This window comes from Callionymus lyra, chromosome 1 (genome assembly GCF_982586985.1).
Source record: "Callionymus lyra chromosome 1, fCalLyr1.hap1.1, whole genome shotgun sequence".
NCBI lineage: Eukaryota > Metazoa > Chordata > Actinopteri > Syngnathiformes > Callionymidae > Callionymus > Callionymus lyra.
In genome coordinates this window covers 46613281-46620965 of record NC_141818.1, presented here as the reverse complement: position 1 = coordinate 46620965, position 7685 = coordinate 46613281, and positions in this window count along the sequence as shown.

Sequence of the window (7685 nt, the reverse complement as noted above, 5' to 3'; positions counted from 1 at the left end):
AGTAAAGAAGTAATTTGCCAAATGTTGCATAAACGTTTAAAAAAAAGTATGTTTAAGTTGTTTTGCCTCAAGTTTGGTTTAGAAATATTATCATTTTAATTGAATATATCCAATAGGTTTTTGAATCATTGTTTCGAGGAAGACAATTTGGTTAATGGTTGCTAAATACTTAACTGATCTACTCAAGCGATTTGTGTAAATCAGGAAACGGATAAAGGTCTGTTTGTAAAAGGCTTTCAGTAACACAGGCATTAATAGTTAAGTCATTAAGAAAGTACGCGACGAAAGAGGCCAAAAATGCGACAAATCCTAGATTTCCTGATTTAAAAAGGCGCCTCTTAATTGGTAGTTACACAAGAAGTAGTGTTGGCGAGTAGTTCCTGGTATGGCTATGTCTGGAGATATTTTACTGAGAAGTACTTAAGGTTTTTCACGAATTGCAATTGTCCCAACAGGAAGTTCACACAAGATACAGTACATATATTCAAAAATATATAACACAAACATTGAAATAAATATAAAAAAAAGCTTTATTTCACAACACAATACAGAAGAAGACAATAAAGTTAAAAACACTAGATACTTCAATAAGAAGTTCTTGAGGTTTGTCAAGAATTACAATTGTCCCAACAGGAAGTTCACACAAAATACAGTACATATATTGAAAAATAAATAACACAAACATTGAAATAAATAAAAATAAAAAAAACAATAAAAATAAGTTTTACTTCAAAAATCAGTACAGAAGAAGACAACATAGATACTTCAATAAGAAGTTCTTAAGGTTTGTCAAGAATTACAATTTTCCCAACAGGAAGTTCACACAAAATACAGTACATATATTCAACAATAAATAACACAAACATTGAAATAAATAAAAATAAAAAAAACAATAAAAATAAGTTTTACTTCAAAAATCAGTACAGAAGAAGACAACATAGATACTTCAATAAGAAGTTCTTAAGGTTTGTCAAGAATTACAAGTGTCCCAACAGGAAGTTCACACAAAATACAGTACATATATTCAACAATAAATAACACAAACATTGAAATAAATAAAAAAATAAAAACAATAAAAATAAGTTTTACTTCAAAAATCAATACAGAAGAAGACAACAAAGATACTTCAATAAGAAGTTCTTAAGGTTTGTCAAGAATTGCAATTGTCCCAACAGGAAGTTCACACAAAATACAGTACATATATTAAAAAATATATAACACAAACATTGTAATAACTGTTAAAAAAAAACAATAAAAATAAGTTTTACTTCACAACACAGTACAGAAGAAGACAATAAAGTTAAAAACACTAGATACTTCAATAAGAAGTTCTTGAGGTTTGTCAAGAATTAAAATTGTCCCAACAGGAAGTTCACACAAGATACAGTACATATATTAAAAAATATATAACACAAACATTGAAATAAATTAAAAAAAACAACAATAAAAACAAGTTTTACTTCAAAAATCAGTACAGAAGAAGACAACCGAAGATACTTCAATAAGAAGTTCTTAAGGTTTGTCAAGAATTACAATTGGCCCAACAGGAAGTTCACACAAAATACAGTACATATATTAAAAAATATATAACACAAACATTGTAATAAATATTAAAAAAAATAATAATAATAAGCTTTACTTCACAACACAGTACAGAAGAAGACAATAAAGTTAAAAACACTAGATACTTCAATAAGAAGTTCTTGAGGTTTGTCAAGAATTGCAATTGTCCCAACAGGAAGTTCACACAAAATACAGTACATATATTAAAAAATATATAACACAAACATTGTAATAAATATTAAAAAACATTAAAAAAAACAAGCTTTACTTCACAACACAATACAGAAGAAGACGATAAAGTTAAAAACACTAGATACTTCAATAAGAAGTTCTTGAGGTTTGTCAAGAATTGCAATTGTCCCAACAGGAAGTTCACACAAAATACAGTACATATATTAAAAAATAAATAACACAAACATTGAAATAAATAAAAATAAAAAAACAATAAAAATAAGTTTTACTTCAAAAATCAGTACAGAAGAAGACAACAAAGATACTTCAATAAGAAGTTCTTAAGGTTTGTCAAGAATTACAATTGTCCCAACAGGAAGTTCACACAAAATACAGTACATATATTAAAAAATAAATAACACAAACATTGAAATAAAATTAAAAAACAAACAATAAAAATAGGTTTTACTTCACAACACAGTGCAGAAGAAGAAGAACAAAGTTAAAAACACTAGATATTTCAATAAGAAGTTCTTAAGGTTTGTCAAGAATTGCACGATTATCCAGATTGTTGTGACAAAATGTACAAAACACAGTTATTAGATGCGTCGAGGAAGTATTTTCGACCCTAAAACTTCTATTGTCTAGTAGTAGACAAACATTGTAGTTCAGCTGCATAAAAACAAACACTTGACGAGTTTCACCTGAAATGACTTCATCCTCGTGCAAATACAACAAGTACTGACCCATGTGATGAGAAGCAAACAAAGAAAGATGTCAAGACACACATCGTCGCACGAAGCAAATCAACACGTGAAAGACGTCATTAAATTGTCGTTGTGTCTTCGAGCTATTTTGGAAGTGGCTGCTGGAATTTGGGGAATGATGGCTCAGGGAAGGTGTTCCTAGTGGTCAAAAACAAACAGACGTCCCACTGCGTCTGGAGCAGAAGTTCCCTCTGCTAATGAGCGTTCCTATGGCGATCCGTGCCGAGCAGGAACTCTCAAATCCCTGGTGAAGGTTCCTCCTCGCCCCGGTCGCTGCCACTGAAGGACCTCCACTCTGTGGGGGTCCACTAAAGCTGGGGGAACTTTACAAGGACTTCCGAAACGGAGGGTGATCGCAGTGGACAGCAGCACCTAAACCCTCGGAAGAGACGATTTGTATTTGTTTTGAATTTGAGGTCCCGCTGGGACCCTGTTGACGAGGGAAGTCTGGTTGCGTCATTAGCTTAGCCGTGGCTCCGGGGAGCACAACTATATTTGGAGCTATTTGCTGACTTTGCTTTTTTTTTTGCTTTGAAGAACTATTGAAGGTCAAGTCAGATCTTCCAGTGATCCTGGCGCTTTTTTTTGGAACTCCTGACTTTTCCTCCCGACTAAGAGAAACGGAAAAGTTCATTCATTCATTGACAACCGCTTTATCCCGGGGTCGCGGGGAGACTGGAGTCTATCCCAGAATCATAGGGCGAGAGGCAGGGGACACCCTGGACAGGACGCCAGTCTGTCGCAGGAAAAACAAAAAAAAGGATGGAAAAGTAACTGTTATATATAATTAAATATAATATATATAAATGTTTGACCTTTTTGTAATTTCAGGACCTGTTGGCCCGAAAACAAATGTGTTTGTGGTATCCCTTGTGATGACTTGAGCTATGCACTATTTAAAATATTATGTATTTATTCTATTTATTGTTATTGTTATTATTTATTGATATTTTATATCTATTTATAACATATTAGCACTGTTGTTAACTTATTTGTATTTATACTTTATATACATTAATTATTACATGCAATATTTATAATGTCATTTACTTATTGTGTTTATACTATATTGCATTATTTTTAATTAATTAATCTTATTAATATTTATATTTATACTCATACTTATACACATCTCTCTACTGTGTTTTTTAACGTTTGCCAAGCAACGAAATGTCGTTGCCAGTTTCACTGCTGTGTTTTCTGTGCAATGACAATAAAATAAAGTCTAAAGCCAGGTAGGCCGTTCACCTTGACTCAGAGACAACACAAGGGATACCTCAAACACATTTGTTTTCGGGCCTTTAGGTCACCTTGACCCTGAGACAACACAAGGGATACCTCAAACACATTTGTTTTTGGGCCTTTAGGTCACCTTGACCCTAAGATAACGGGGGGGATATATAATATATATATAATATACATTATATATAAAACATTATGTATAACCCTTCAAATAATGTTCTATTTATTATAACGGCCTAAAAGGTGTTTCACTTAGAAAAAGAAAGCAATTTTTCTCTGGACTAACATTAGAAAGTGACTCTTGACGAGTGAAAATTAGCAAAACAAAAACTCTAGAAACCTTTGTGTCAGAGTCCTCATTCCATAAAAATAATGCCGAAAACACACTCTCTCACGTCGGCACAAAAGTGTCTAAAAGCCAGGAGACACACACATACATAACACCATCGTCAGCATACAATCAAACACACATAGATGGAAAATACACGAACGTCTTTTCGTAAATAGAGTTTGGTCTTCTTGCCCTGAACTCTTCAACGTCAGCAAGAACGTTTACTCATCCAGTTTCTGTGTTTGGTGTGCTTGGGGAAGGTCAACATTGGGACGCCTCGACATCCGAGCTGACCCCAATGTGTGTGGGGTCAAATAGTTTGGCCTGGACGTCGCTCCAGTTCCCAACTTCCTGGGTGGAAACCGTTCTTTTGCGTGGACATCAGACTAATTGACAGAGGGTGAGGTGATCCGTGTCAGGGGTGAAGATGAATTAGGGTGGGAACACCTCAGGGAGGGCGGGACATGAAGACCAACAGTCTGTCAGTGGCAGCAGGTGGATGTAGAGGATCAAGAGGCAGGATTATGTCCTCAGGACTTCAGCGGATTGAGTTACTGTCAGTTGGTTTTTGGTGACGGTCTGCCATGAATCATGACAGGAACATGTTGTCTTTACAAGAGGTTTGTCTTGGAAGTCATTTGAAATTTAGATCGAGGGGTTCCTAATGTTGTAATCCAAGAGTTATTAAAAATCACTTCATTGATTCACGAATATTGATTTGCGTACAAGTGTCAGAAAGTTATTACAATTTTTTTTCCAGAATATGGTTTATTATGTATGTGGGAAAAAAACCCTGTGATTTGTTAGGTTATGTTTTTCAGTTATTAACACTTGTGGGGTTTTTTTGGGTCAAGGTGACCTGCAATCCCCAAAACAAAGCTGTTTGTGGTATCCCTTCTGTTGTCTCTGGGTCAAGATGAACGACCTCCCTGGCTTCCATAGATACATATGCAGTGGTGGAGGTCGTTCATCTTGACCCAGAGATAACACAATGGATACCACAAACACATTTGTTTTTTCCGGCCTCCGGGTCACCTTGACAATGAGATAACACAAGGTTAAGTCATGAAGTCTTTTTGCTACGTTTGTAACACCTTAAGAGCTGTGCTAACCAGAGTATAGAACAGAAATATATGACAGTTGTGTTTTCAAATAGTCACGTAGTAATATTATGGTTATAATGTTGGAAAATATGACTAACCTTGTCAAATTGACACAATCGTTTCACTATCTGTCTTTCAAGAAATGTGTTGATGGCATAAGAAAATCCAGGATTGTTTGTGAAGAATGTAAATGGGAGTGAAGAGTTCCAAATACATGTTGATGACACGTTGACTTTCTTTCACAAGACTGCTGCCGTGGTAACCATCAGCCACAAATCACTCTATAGTGTGTGTGCATGAACAATACCAAATGTCACACAAAACAGTTAATCCCCCAGTTCTTGTTGTATGTATGTACCGTATTTTTCGCACTATAAGAGGCACTTCAAAGCCTTTAAATTTCTCAAAAAACGACAGTGCGCCTTATAATCCGGAGCCTTATATATGAACTTTACCTGGTGGGTGACTTGTTTACAAACACTTTCATGACTCTGCGCCGACTGACACGCTGTGGGCAGGATTACATCATCGCGTCATCACAGGGTGGGATTTACGACGCACGTCACATCTTGATGGACGTCTATGGAGTGAGATTACTGCCACCGTTTTGAGCGAGTGTGTCTAGGTTTTTGTACATTAAAAAAAAAAATGTTTTGCGCAAATTCACTCTGCTGCGCACTCAACCAGTTATACACGTGCGTTCAACATGTCATACACGCTCGCTCTAGCCGTCATACACGCGCTCAACTTCACTGCTGCTCGCTCAAAATTTGTCTGCTCACAACACCAGTCTCACGCGCTGCTGCTTGAAGCCTTTTAAACATCATTTGAACATCGTTACCATGGGAGTGAACAGAGTTGTAAGAACGCTTAATAAAGTTTGACTTTATCTGACTGTTTTGTTGACATTCCCTTTAGCTCAGCTTTATCTAGTGGATTCATAACGCAACCCCAGTCAAACGTTTGACTGTATCTTTTATTCTATGCACCTTATAATCCGGTGCAAACTATTTATGAAAACCCTTCTAAAATAGGCCAGTCATTGAAGGTGCTCCTTATAATCCGGTGCGTCTAATAGTGTGGAAAATACAGTATGTTAGTGTGTTTGTAATAGTCTCTGTAAGGACGATAGAAATAGATGTATGAAGTGTAGATCCTGAACCTGAAGTTGAACCTATTCCAAGGTCAAATCTCCCTCTAACTATTTCATGCAAGATCTCATCACTTTTCTTTTAAACTCATTAGTATGTGTCTTAACACTGCGGTGACTCAGCGTGAGGTCAGACATTCTCGCTCTCTCTTGTGAATTAGACATGAGTGCTGGTCCAGAAAGTGCTGGTCGAAGAGAGCAATGTGACGACAATTCTGACGTCAGGTGATCAATTAGTAAAGTTCCCTGCAGATCAGGTGGTTAAAAGCTCTGCTGAAGATCTGATACAACACAGTGCTGCACAACATTATTGCTTATTCTAGTCTGTACTGAACTTACATGCATGATTTACACTGAAGAGCTTTATAGGTTGAATTCCCTTGAAGCAAATTCTTGTGCATCTTCTTTACGACGTTCATACTTTTGTTTGTCTCTTTGTCCACACCAGGTAGAGTATCAGATCACTGTAGTCGAGTAAGTGAGTGAAGGACCGTCTTGTAACTGAACCGGTGTCTCTCCAACTGAGAACTACACTAGACCTGGAGGTGGAACTGACATACTGACAGTAGAATATAGTTTAATGTATCTGAGGTTGTTTTCTAAGTAGAGATGCATCCATTTATTTCTCCTGCACTTAATACATAACTCTGCAGTGAGAATTCTGAGCCGCTCTAGTAGAAGAACTTACATTTCTAAAATCCTTAAAACTCTTCACTGGCTGCCAGTTTCTTTCAGGATCATTTTAAAATCCTGGTTCTTACTTTCAGATCTATTCATGGTCAGACCTTCCATCAGTGATCTTATCCAGACTTACACCCCAGCTCGGGCTCTGAGGTCTGTGGATCAAAATCTACTGATGGTTCCTGAACTTCAGGACCAGAGGAGAGAAATCCTTCCAGACTGTTGCTCCTAAGCTTTGGAACCATCTCTGTGTTTGATGATCTACTGACTCCTTCAAGAACCATCTGTGTTTGATGATCTACTGACTCCTTCAAGAAACATCTGTGTTTGATGATCTACTGACTCCTTCAAGAAACATCTCTGTGTTTGATGATCTACTGACTCCTTCAAGAACCATCTGTGTTTGATGATCTACTGACTCCTTCAAGAAACATCTGTGTTTGATGATCTACTGACTCCTTCAAGAAACATCTGTGTTTGATGATCTACTGACTCCTTCAAGAAACATCTGTGTTTGATGATCTACTGACTCCTTCAAGAAACATCTGTGTTTGATGATCTACTGACTCCTTCAAGAAACATCTGTGTTTGATGATCTACTGACTCCTTCAAGAAACATCTGTGTTTGATGATCTACTGACTCCTTCAAGAAACATCTGTGTTTGATGATCTACTGA